Genomic DNA, 12812 nt, shown 5'->3' with positions numbered 1-12812 from the left:
GAGATAAGTAAGACACACCTCTGAGAGAGCCCATGTGTGCTGTGCTCACTTCCTCACGCCTCTGAGTGAGCCCATGTGTGCTGTGCTCACTTCCTCATGCCTCTGAGTGAGCCCATGTGTGCTGGGCTCACTTCCTCACGCCTCTGAGTGAGCCCATGTGTGCTGGGCTCACTTCCTCACGCCTCTGAGTGAGCCCATGTGTGCTGGGCTCACTTCCTCACGCCTCTGAGTGAGCCCATGTGTGCTGGGCTCACTTCCTCACGCCTCTGAGTGAGCCCATGTGTGCTGGGCTCACTTCCTCACGCCTCTGAGAGAGCCCATGTGTGCTGTGCTCACTTCCTCACGCCTCTGAGTGAGCCCATGTGTGCTGTGCTCACTTCCTCACGCCTCTGAGAGAGCAAGAGCCCATGTGTGATGTGCTCACTTCCTCACGCCTCTGAGTGAACCCATGTGTGATGTGTTCACTTCCTCACGCCTCTGAAAGAGCCCATGTGTGTTGTGCTCACTTCCTCACACCTCTGAGTGATCCCATGTGTGATGTGTTCACTTCCTCACGCCTCTGAGAGAACCCATGTGTGTTGTGCTCACTCCCTTTTAGGGGTTGCCCAGCTCTTTCCACAGTAACATCAACTGTCCAGGAGTGGCAGTGGGGTGGAGACAGAGACCACATTTTACCCCTGTGGACATTATTTTCTAATCCTTGTCATGCCTAGATCTTGCTGAAGGTTTTGTTCCCCTTTCCTTTGGAAACAGGCTCTTGCTGTATAGCCCAGGCTGCCCAGAACTCACACCCTTGCATTTCTGCCTGCAGATTACACACAGGTTCGGGCACACGTGGCTTTCCTGCAGTGTTAGGTGATGGTTCTGTGTAAACACAAAGCTCATGAAGCTTGCCATTGGACACTCCCGTCCATGGAGTTCAAGGTCAGAGAGATGGCTTAGCAATGCTGCTCTTCTAGAGGGTGCAGGTTCAATTCCCAGCACTGACATGGCAGCTCACAACCAACAGTAACTCTAGCCCTGGCGTATCCGAGGCCCGCCTGTGGTCTTTGTGTGCACTGTATGCACAGACATACTGCAGCCAAAACAACTATACACAAAAATTATATAATGAAAAAAAAGGTTTGTTTTGTTGTTTTTTGTTTGTTTGTTTTTCAAGACAGGGTTTCTCTGTGGCTTTGGAGGCTGTCTTGGAACTAGCTCTTGTAGACCAGGCTGGTCTCGAACTCACAGAGATCCACCTGCCTCTGCCTCCCAAGTGCTGATATTAAAGGCATGTGCCACCAACGCCCGGCTTGGGTGTGTGTGTGTGTGTGTGTGTGTGTGCTGTGAGTTCAAGTCTGACATGATCTGGAACTGGGGCCAGCTAGGGCTACATAAACAAGCCTTATCTCAAGAAACAAAAATTAAAGGACAGGTTCTTATCTTACTGTTCCCTGAAAACGTAAGACCCCCCGGAAAGCTCAGGCCTCCAGGATCTTAGCCCAGGACCTCAGCCACCCCAATCACCATGCGGAGTCGAAAGCTTGAAGCAAACTGCACAGGCTTTATTGTTGTTTAACGAGCTAACCCCATGTTAGCTCCGGCCTTCCATCCACCCACCATGGCGGATAGCTAGAAAAGACAGCTCAAAGCAGCTGCATAGAGATCTTGTAGGGCAGCGTAAGGGGTACACACAGGCTCAGGATTGGTGTGCCTCCAGGCTTGGAGGGTTTGCCCTGTGTTGATTGGTCATCTGGTTGTTATTGCCCATAGGCCCTATCATTGCTGTGCACTTGTCCATAAAGCACACCCAGAGCCATAAAGCATAGCACCACCAGCTAACTTCTGATTGGTTCCTTGCCATGAGGCAGGTATCTGACCTCTTAGTGACCAAGGCAAGGTCAGGCAAGCATGCATTTGGCTGTTATGGCTGCCGAAATGGGGAGCTGGTCCCTTCAAAAATGATTTGTTACTTATTCTGATTGATCTGCCAGTCATGAGCAGTCATCTTGACTGTGGGGATGGAAGCACACTGCAGGGTACAGTCCTGGGCCTGGAGCAAAAATGATCCCAGATTAAACATCCTGGCTGAGAACAGGATGGTGGAGATAGATAGCTCTTCAAAGGAAATTCACATGTGATCTGTCTTCTGTCTGTCTGTCTCTTTTTCTCCATCCTGTGCTGGGGATTGAATCTAGGTCTTATAGTTCTATAAGAACTATAAGAACTCTCCTATAGTTCCTAGGTAGTAGCCCAATCATCACCAGAGAGGCAGAGCTTGGGGAATCCCTTGGACAAAGGGGAAGAAAGATTGTAGGAGCCAGAGGGATCCAGGACACCAGGAAAACACGGCCTACAGAACCAACTAAGCAGGACTCATAGGGGCTCAGAGAGACTGAAGTGGCAACCACGGAGCCTGCATAGGTCTGCCCTAGGTCTTCTGCATACATGCTGTGGTTGTTTAGCTTGGGGTGTTTGTGGGACTCCTAACAATAGGAGTGGAGATGTCTCTGACTCCTTTGCCTGCTCTTGGGAACTTTTTCTTCCTATTGGGTGTCCTCATCTGGCTTGATATGAGATTTATGTCTAGTCTTATTGCATCATGCTATGCTGTGTTCCGTTGATATCTCTGGGAGTCCTGTTCTTTTCTGAAGGGAAACAGAGGAGGAGTGGGTCTGGGGCAGAAGCATGTGGGGGGGCGACTGGGAAGAGTGGAGGGAGGAGAGGCTGCAGTCTGGATGTATTTATGAGAGAACAACAAAGAAACGGAAAAAATCCCACTGACTGTTCTTCCAGGGGACCTGGGTTCACTTGCCAGAATGCACTCCTGGCAGGGGCTCACAACCATCAGATCTAATGCCCTCTTCTGGACTCTTTGAGCACTGCACACAGGTGGTACATGTAAGCAAAACACCCATATATGGGCTGGAGAGATGGCTCAGAGGTTAAGAGCACTGACTGTTCTTCCAGAGGTCCTGAGTTCAATTCCCAGCAACCACATGGTGGCTCACAACCATCCATTATGAAATCTGGTCCCCTCTTCTGGTGTGCAGATATATATGGAAGCAGAATGTTGTATACATAGAAAATAAATAAAATCTTAAAAAAAAACACCCATATAAAAACAAAGGAAAAAACTATTATTGAAAACTATTTTGGGGCCAGACAGGGTGGCACACACCTTTAATTCCAGCACTCATAAGGCAAAGACAGGCAGATCTCTGCGTTTTAGGCTATCCTGGTCTTTAGAGCAAGTTCCAGGACAGCCTGGGTTACACAGAAACACTGTCTCAAATAAACAGACAACATACACGTATATGAGGCTCCTATTTTTCAGGTTGGGATTTCTCTGATGACACTGGCTGAAATAAATTCCACTTGGCTCTCTGCCATTTGAATTCCTGGGGATATGATGTGCAAAGAACTTCGTCTCTCTGTGTGTGGGTGTGTGTATGGCCTAGCAGATAACGGCATTTGCAACCAAATCTGATAACTTGAGTTTGATCCCTGGGATTCACTTGGTAATAATGACTCTCGAAAGTTGTCCTCTGACCTCCACACATGCATTATGGTACATACATGACCATACTTGTACATACACATATCATATACATGTACATACACAGTAATAAATACAAATAAAATTGGTATTTATTACTTTTCTTGAGACAGGTTCTCATCATGTATTCCTGGCTGACTTGGAACTCACTATGCAGACCAGGTTAGTTTTGAACTCACAGAGATCCACCTGCCTCTCCCTCCTGAGTACTGGATTAAAGGTGTGCACTACCACACCTGGCATACATACACACATGCATACATACATACATACACACGTGTGTGAATGTGTGCGTGTGGTGTGGACTGGGGAAATGGCTTAGTTGATGAAGTACTTGCCATGGGGACACAAAGACCTGAGCTTGCTCCCCAGAACACACTTGAAAAACTGAGCGGTGGCCATGCCCACCTGTAATTCCAGCCATTCTAACTTACTCAGGTGGAGCCCCAGGCCAGTAAGAGTTCCAAAGTGGGCAGTGCCTGGGGAGGAACAAAGCCTGAGGCTGTCCTTATGCCGCCACAGAGCCACAGATATACACATACTTGCACCTGTTCACAAACTTGCACATATGAACACACACATACACATGTTATGGTTTGCATGTACTTGTCACCTTTGAAGAAGGCCGTTGCAGGAGTGGTGGAAGAGGGAGACTTTTTTTTTTTTTGGCTTCTCTGTGTAACAGTCCTGACTGTCCTTGAACTCACAGAAGAGGCAATTAAAGCAGACGGATGCCTTTCTCACAGCAAGACTGGGTCCTCGGGGAGCGAGCCCAGTCCCTCTCACTTTCTGTTTTGTATTTATTCTCACCATTTCGAATTCTGCCACTGTCTTAGGGCTTCTATTGCTGTGAAGAGACACCATTGCTGTGGAATACTATTTTAACCATGTAAAGGTGTGTTATATTTGTTTATGCTGCATTTGTTTAACGATGTAAAGATGTGTTGCTTTGCCTGCCTAAAACAGTCGGGGTTGGAGAGATGGCTCAGTGGTTAAGAGCACTGCCTCTTCTTCCAAAGGTCCCGAGTTCGACCCAGCAAGCACATGGTGGCTCCCGACCATCTGTAATGAGATCTGGCGCCCTCTTCTGGCCTGCAGGCATACACGCAGAATGGTCAATAGCTAGCCCGCAGAGGGACAGGCAGAGAGAATAAGTAGGAAGAGGAATCTAGGCTTGAGAGAGGAGAAAGGAGAGAATGAGACCAAAAGAGAGGGAGACACCTGGGGCCAGCCAGACACAGAGTAGGACATACAGAATAAAAGAAAGGTAAAAAGCTCTGAGGGAAAACATAGATGAAGAGGAACAGGTTAGCTTAAGTTATAAGAGCCAGTGGGACAAGCTTAAGATAAGGCTGAGCATTCATAACTAATTGTAAGTCCCCATGGCATTAGTTAGGAGCTGGTTGGCAGCCCAAAAGAAAGTCTGCTACATACCATGACCACAGCAAATCTTATTAAGGGAAACATTTAATTGGTGGCTTACAATTTTAGGAAATTAGTTCATTATCATCACAGCAGGGAGCAAAGTTTCCTGCAGCAGACATGGTGCTGGCTACCTCTTGATCAGAAGACAACAGGAAGTAGACTAAAACACTGGTGGTAATCTTGAGCATATATGAGACCTCAAAGCCTGGCTCCACAGTGACACACTTCCTCCAACAAGGCCACACCTCTTAATAGTGCCACTCCCTTTGGGGGTCTTTTTTTCAAACCACCACAGTCATATAACCGTGCTCTGACCAGAGAGTGCTCATATGTCCTTGGACGCCCCAGCTTATCTATTTTATCTAACCATAAGTTAGATAAACTTCCCTTTGTAAGTTACTCAGTCTGAAATATTGGCATAACAACAGAAAATGGACTAAAGGCTAAATATTCATTTATATAAAACCAAATCCCAGACACTTATGAAGTAAAGCCTTCTGTTTCCAGACTCTGTCCCCACCACGCCCACCAGATATATCTAACCTGGCAAGGTGTATCTTCAGTTAGAAATGGACTGGGTGTGGTGGCACACGCCTTTAATCCCAGCATTCAGGAAGAAGCAGGGAGATCTCTGTGAGTCCTTGGCTAGTTTGGTCTACATAGCAGGCTCCAGGCAAGCCAGAGCTACATAGTAAGACCCTATATCAAAAACAAAACATGGGCGTTGGTGGCGCACGCCTTTAATCCCAGCACTTGGGAGGCAGAGGCAGGCAGATCTCTGTGAGTTCGGGGCCAGCCTGGTCTCCAGAGCAAGAGCCAGGATAGGCTCCAAAGCTACACAGAGAATCCCTGTCTTGAAAAACAAACAAACAAACAAACAAACAAAAACCACACAAACAAAAAAAAATTCGTTATGCATGGAAGTGGGCTGGAGAGATGGCTCAGCATCTTGAAGTACTGCTCTTGAAGAGGACCTGAGTTTGGTTCCCAGCACCCATGTTCAATGGAACACATCCCCATGGGACAGAACTCCACCACCAGTGGTCTCCACAGGCACCTGTGTGCACAGACTCACGTAATACACAAACGCGTAATTAAAAACAAATTTTAAAAATAGGGGCTGGAGAGATGGCTCAGCAACTAAGAGCGCTTGCTGCTTCTGTGGAGGACCCAGGTTCTAGTTCTAGCTCCAGTTTCAAAGGATGTGGTGCCCTCCTCTGGCCTCCTTGAGAACTAAGCATGCATACAGTACGCTTACTTAAGGAAAGACAGAACACGCTGTCCTAGTCCACAATGACAGCCACAGATTGACTTTCTAGTCAGTGAGAGATGATGGGCATTGGTGTCACAAGCCTCTAATTCCAATACTCAGGAGGCAGAGGCAGGCTAGTACAAAGACAACCAAGGCTACACAGAGAAACCTTGTCTTGAAAAACAAAACAAAAACAACATCAAAACAAAACAACCAACCAAACAAAAATGAGATGGCAGTGCAAAGAAGGAAGGGACAGTTGGAACTGAATCACATGACTCGCATAGCTGCAAAAGAAGCTGGAAAAGGGAAAGGTGAGCTTCTTCCTGGTGGTCACTGCACCCAACTACCAATTCAAGGGTTTTTGCTAATGAAGAACCAGAAGACGGGCTTTGGGATACCTTCTACCCTTTCAATGTTTTGTTCTGACTTCTTGCATTGGGTGCAGCAGCTGAAACCTGTGCCGGCGACCATCTGATTCTCATTCCGTGGCAGGAAATCTTTTTGCTTTGCTTGGAAGCTTTCCGGTGTGAATCACAAGGCAGCCTGTGCCTTCTCTCTCAGCCTCGTGTTCACCTGCTCAGCAAACCATGGCTGTGCTGCAGTTCCTCCTCAGCCTGCCCTAGCGTCTTGCCACGTTGTTAGCTGCCACTCACCAGGATGCATGCAAAGCCATCTCCATGCCTTATGCCTCTTCCTAACCCCAACTAGACCTGATCCAACCTAGTGTAGTCACCTGCTGGTTTTCAACCTGAAGGATCCACAGCCACCTCCCAGCCCTCACCATCCCCTTGCCCTGCTGGACTCTAGTTCTCTGTCCTCGGAGAGCCACACAACCGTTTCCCCCTTTCCCAAACCAGCTAAGTGTGATCACCTGCCTCTAAACTCCCTCCGTCTTGTCTTTTCTCTCTTTGGCTACATCCCCCTAATTTTCCATAACTCAACATTTTGGGCAAAGTATATTCAGGTTTCTTTGGGACTCCTTCTGGACTGGGTGACTTTCTCTTGGGGTTCCAATGAATCTGTCCAATCCCTGTATCCCACAGTCACTGTGACCCTTCCAACACTCTGACCTTGTCTGGACTGGACACCATTCGAGGGAAGAGACTGGGTTCCTGCCCTGCAGAGCATGTGACATGTGGAAGTGACAGCTATTTGCTGGCCGGTTCATTTCTATGTCGTCCTGATAATTATGTCCCCTTGTCTCTAGTGACCCCTCTTACTGTATGAGGGGTTTTTATTTGTTTGTTTTTATTTTTTATTTTTTTCAAGGTCTTGCTCTTCACCAGTTTAGCCTCCAGAACACAATACTCCTGCCTGGGCCTTCTGCGTGTTGGGATCACAGCATACCCACAGGGCCTTAAAGAGCTGCGAGCTGTCAGCTGCCTCCCACTAATGCTTCCTCTACAAAACTGGGCATGTAACCAGCCCGGTTAATTACAGCCTCCCACGTCCCCAGTGCCTTCTAGACCATCAGTGGGACTCTCACAGAGTGTCCCCAGTTATGCGAACTAACCCATTCCCTTTCTATTTGAGTTGTTCCCACTGGGTCCCTGCCACTTACAAGAGCCTTGACTGAAAGGGAACTCCATAAAATCCTAAGGAAGACACTAAGAAACGAGGTAGACCATCTCCCATGCCTCCTGCCCGTCCGTCCTGTTCCCTTAGTGTGTGGGGAAGCATTTTTGCAAGCTTAAAAAGGATTCCATCCTCCGCTTGCACAATGGTCCTGGAACCCTATAGGGACCATGGACCCCAAGTGCCCAGGAAATCTGCCTCTTTCCAGGCAGCCTGCGATGTACTGTCTCCGGATCTCCCTCTGCTGAGACTGCAGGTCTTTGCGTACGCCTCGCCTTACCTGCGTTGCACATCTCTCCAAGGGCTCATCCTCACCCACTCTGCCTGATCCCATCTCCCTACAAAGCCTTCCGCCCACTCCAGAGGAGGCCAGCCTTCTCTTCTGCCATTATCGCTGCCCCCCAAGACAGCCGCGCTGAATCACAGCCCGGTTGACTCATCGTCCTTCCTCTACTGACAGCGTCCCATGAGGCCGAGCTCCGCTCCTCTGTAGCCACCTTTGCAGCGGGGGCTCCACACACCCGCAGTGCTGTCAGCGAGCACGTGATGAGAGGGCGCTCTCCGGAAGAGGCTTCATTTCCTCCTCCTGGCCCCTCACACCTCTAGGTTTCAGGTTTCAGAAAAGAGGCGAGCCTTGTGACCACTGGCCAGGACGTGCTTGAGGAAAGGAGTGTGTGTGGGTGAGAAGGCAGTGTGGTCTCTGTGCACTTCGGCTTCTGGTTCCTTGGTGACAAGCCGCTATTCCTTTACTGAGCCCTGGACACCCCTGAGAGTAGCAAACATCAGGCCACGTTTTCTCTGGTTTCCCACCAGAAGCCATCTAAAGACTGTAAGAGAAGAAAGGCTCTTGGAGGGTTCCCGACCCTTCACCTATGTGACAAGTCTGGATGGCAGGGGAAGGGTGCAAGATGAGCCAGAGAAGAGGCCTGAGGAGACTGTGTTGGTTCGTGCAAGCACGGCACATTTCTGCCCACGTGAGGCTTTCTCACACCAGTGACAGGCAGGACAGGGGAGGACCCACCACCACCAGAGCATCTGGAATCTACAGTGTGGCCTTAGGCAGCTCGTTGACTTTCTGTCTCTGATCCAATTCACTGATACAATCTGTAAAATCAGATTGAAAGTAGCACTTAACCTCTCAGGGTGGTTATGAGGGATAAATGGATGCTTATGAAGCACACAGCAACTGCTTCATGATTGCTTGTCTATTCAGCATATTCTGTATGCTGAAGCCCAATACGTAGGTCCTTTAATAAAAGGACTACTCTGGGCTGTGGTGGAGCACACCTTTAATCCCAGCACTCGGGAGGCAGAGGCAGGAGGATCTCTGTGAGTTGAAGGCCAACCTGGTCTTCAGAGCGAGTGCCAGGACAGCCTCCAAAGCTACACAGAGAAACCCTGTCTCTGGAAAGAAAAAAAAAAAAAAAGTACTCCACTATAGGTTTGTCAACCAAGTGGAATGGAGTACAAATGGTTGTGGAACTACTGGGAAGTCAAAAGCATACAGTGAAATTCCTAGTGTTTCCACAAGAGGGCACTCTGATTTCCCCAAAGCTCCCACTTGATGGAAACCATGGACCACCACACCATTTCCTTTGCTCTACATGGGTGTCTTACCAAAGCCTGACAGATCCAGGCCCCAGGTGCTTGACCATGGCTGAAAGTTCCACAGATCTGCAAATGCCAAGGACAGAAGGTCAGAGGGAAGAGAGCCAGACCCTCTGGAGAGCCCAGGCTCCACTGCTGCTCTTATCGCCTCCCTGAGAATGGTGAATGAACAGAATCAAGGTTTGGAAGGAGAGAGCGCTAAGGTCCCTGGAGGCTATAGGTGAGCACTATACTTAGTTCCAAAAATGACTGACAGTTTAGCGAGGGCAAGAATAGATAAGACAGATGGTGTGAGCTCAGGTCCACATCGCCCTTGACAACTATGGGATGCCGAGAGATGGTGGTCTCTCGTTGCCAGAGACACTGCCCATGCTGTGGCTGACTGATCCCCTTCTGCAGTTACGGAGCCTGGGGCTATGGAGAGTCCTGTTCATCCACCTCAAGGAGGATCTGGAAAAGCAGGAAGGCCCTTGCTGACAAAGACAGAGGTCATGGAGCAGGAATGGATGCTTGCTTCTAGACACCAACTTCAGTTTATCCTCGGGAACACACATGGGAGTGTTGTTGTGTAACAAAACTTTTTTGGGGAGATGCAACACACCTGTCTATTCACCCCAGGTAGGATGCCCACAACAGACCAAAGTATGGATACCACTAAAGTTCAATGTGATAAGCCATGAGTTATATTGTGTTACCTACAGGAATGTGAGTGAGGGTTACTAAAGACGGCTGCATCACCAAGGCCCTCCCCAGCATGGGAGACAGCTCACAAACTGGAAGTTGGAGCACACTACACAGCCAGCAGGCAGCTCAACAAGCAGGAGAATGTCCCTTCCAGCTGGCCTAAACCTCTTCCTGGCAGCTCGACTGGTTTCTGTTTCTTCTGGCAGTTGGTCCAGTCTCAGGACCTTCTTTACAGCTTCACCAGTCTGAGAAGAGTTCTCAGCTTTCATTGTTGCCTCTGGCGTGCATGGGGACAGGGGTGGGGAGCATGCTAGTGAATCCTTCACTTTCAGGGACTTCCTGAGTTGTTTACCTTTCTGCTTAAGGATATTTCTGTAGGATGGAATGTTTCAATCTGGGACGAAACTGATTTACAACAGGTGTCCCCAGAGATGGCATGTGACCAGGACACCTAGACTCTAAGGAGGCTGCAGTACCCAGATGAGGACACTGTCAGGCAGAGTGTAACCCCCACCCTGGTGCAATTGGGTGCCAGAGGCCTGAAGGCAGTGAGAGCCACCTGTGCTCGGCTGTCTTGTTTGCTTCCTCCTTAAGCAGCCCTTGGGTCTCACCGCTGTGTGTGTGTGGGTGGGGGGTTCTCTCTGGGCAGACATGCTCTGACTGACATTCATGCTGGTAGGGCCACTTCATTGAGACCTAAGGAAAAAGTAGTAACCAGTCAGGGTCCAGAAAAGGACAAGGGCAACAGTGTCTAGTCTCACACAGGTAGGGGTCACACTCCCAACACCAGTGGGGATGCTCCAGGACCAGGGGCTGTGATTCCGGCCTGCATTTGTAGTCTGACTTTCTTTTCTATCACCAGGCCCAAATAACAACATGGAGACTTATTATTAATTATGAAACTTCAGCCTTAGCTTAGGCTTGTCCCACTAGCCCTTATAACTTAGATTAACCCATTTATATTAATCTGCGTTTTGCCTCATGGCTTTTTAACTTTTTTTTTTTCATTCCGTATGTCCAACTCCCTCAGTGTCTCATTAGTGTCTCTCTCTTGTGGGCCTAGAATCATCTCTCTCTGCCCAGAAGTCCGGCCTATAACTCCTGCCTAGCTATTGGTCGTTCAGCTTTTTATTACACCAGTCACAGCAACCTGTCTTCACACAGTGGACAAATACCCTACAACACGCATTTCTCCTCCTGAAGGCAGGCATACCTTTACCGCACCAGGACAGTTTCCCCTACAGGCTATCAGCATTTCTTTGCAGTTTCCAGAGGGAGAAGACTGAAGATGCTGAACTGAGATGACTGTTCATGTGGTGCTGAAGAGACTGCTGAGGAGAGGGGGGCTTGTGGAAGCAGCCGGGGACCTCCAGTTCCCCATCCTTGCAGGTGTTGGCCCATATCATGTGCTGGGCTCTTCTGGCTGTCGGTGGAACTAACTGCACCGTGCGCCTTCTGAAGTCAAGCCTGGGCTCTTGATAGCCCCACTCCATCTTTTGCAGACAGAAAGACAACCTTTCAGTGGCCTACTCGCCATGGGCTTGTATTCTAGTGAGGACGCTAAAATGGATAGATAGCAATACAGATCAATAACGGAATCCTTGGCTGGGACGAGCATTGGCCTGGGCGTCCAAGCTCTTGGCTTCTACTTTTTGCCAAAAAGAGATGACTGTGTGTAACTGGAAGTCTGGCACAGGATTAGCAGTGTAATTGGAGCTTGAGGGGTTCATCACTGTCTAGAAAGCTGTGGCCTACGGTATTCCAGGAGCCTTTCCCCTGCTCCTTGTACTTCTTTTCCAAATGAATATGGTCCCTGTCACAGAAGAGAAATGTGAGGCTTGGAAAAAATTCAGTGACTCAACCAAGCAAAGATCAGTTAGCACCACAAACAAACAAACAAATATTAATTTGCTAGCAGATTATATAGTCTTGAGATAATTTTTTCATTCAAATGTTTGGTGTGTGTGTATGTGTGTGTACGTGTGGAAATGTGCAAGTGAGTCCAGGTGCCTTGAGAGGCAAGAAGGAATCAATCCCCTGGAGTTGGGAGCCACCTAAAATGGGTACAGGGAATAGAACTCAGGTCCTCTGGAAAAGCAGCAGGTGCTCTTAACCATCCAGCATCTGTTTGTTTGTTTGTTAATTAGTTTGTTTTGAGACAGGGAATCCCAGGAGGCCTCAAATTTACTATGTAGCTGGGGTTGACTTTGAACTTCTGATCCCCCACAAATTAAAAAAACACAGAAAACCCCATCCAGGATTGGTGCATGCCTAGCCTATAAACTCCAAACTTGAGACTAAGGCAGGAGGATTGCCACAAGTCTGAGACCAGCTGGGGTTTCATAGAGAGTTTCTACCTGCTTAAGCTAAGCAGTAAGACCCTGTCTAAGCATACATACATACAGACAAACCAAGCACCATTTTAATTCTAGCATCTAGAAGCTAAAGCAGGAGAACCTCCAGAAGTTAATGACTGTTGCTTCTGATGACCTCCGGAGAGTTCTGGGTCCAAGAACTTATTGGGGGGGGGGTGGAGATCAAGGGCTACCAGGAAAAGAACACAAGAGACATGATGGTTCAGGCCATCCCTGAGAAGTCCCAAGTCACTGGCAGAGATGCTAAGATGGAACAAAATAAACACATGAGCGGGAAATGCCCGCTGAATGGGGACCCCAGCTTGGTTCGCCCACTGTCCATGGTTCCGGCTCGCCAAGTACTATGTCT

Source organism: Cricetulus griseus, chromosome 7 (assembly GCF_003668045.3).
Source record: "Cricetulus griseus strain 17A/GY chromosome 7, alternate assembly CriGri-PICRH-1.0, whole genome shotgun sequence".
Taxonomy (NCBI): Eukaryota; Metazoa; Chordata; class Mammalia; order Rodentia; family Cricetidae; genus Cricetulus; species Cricetulus griseus.
This window is presented reverse-complemented; position numbering follows the sequence as displayed.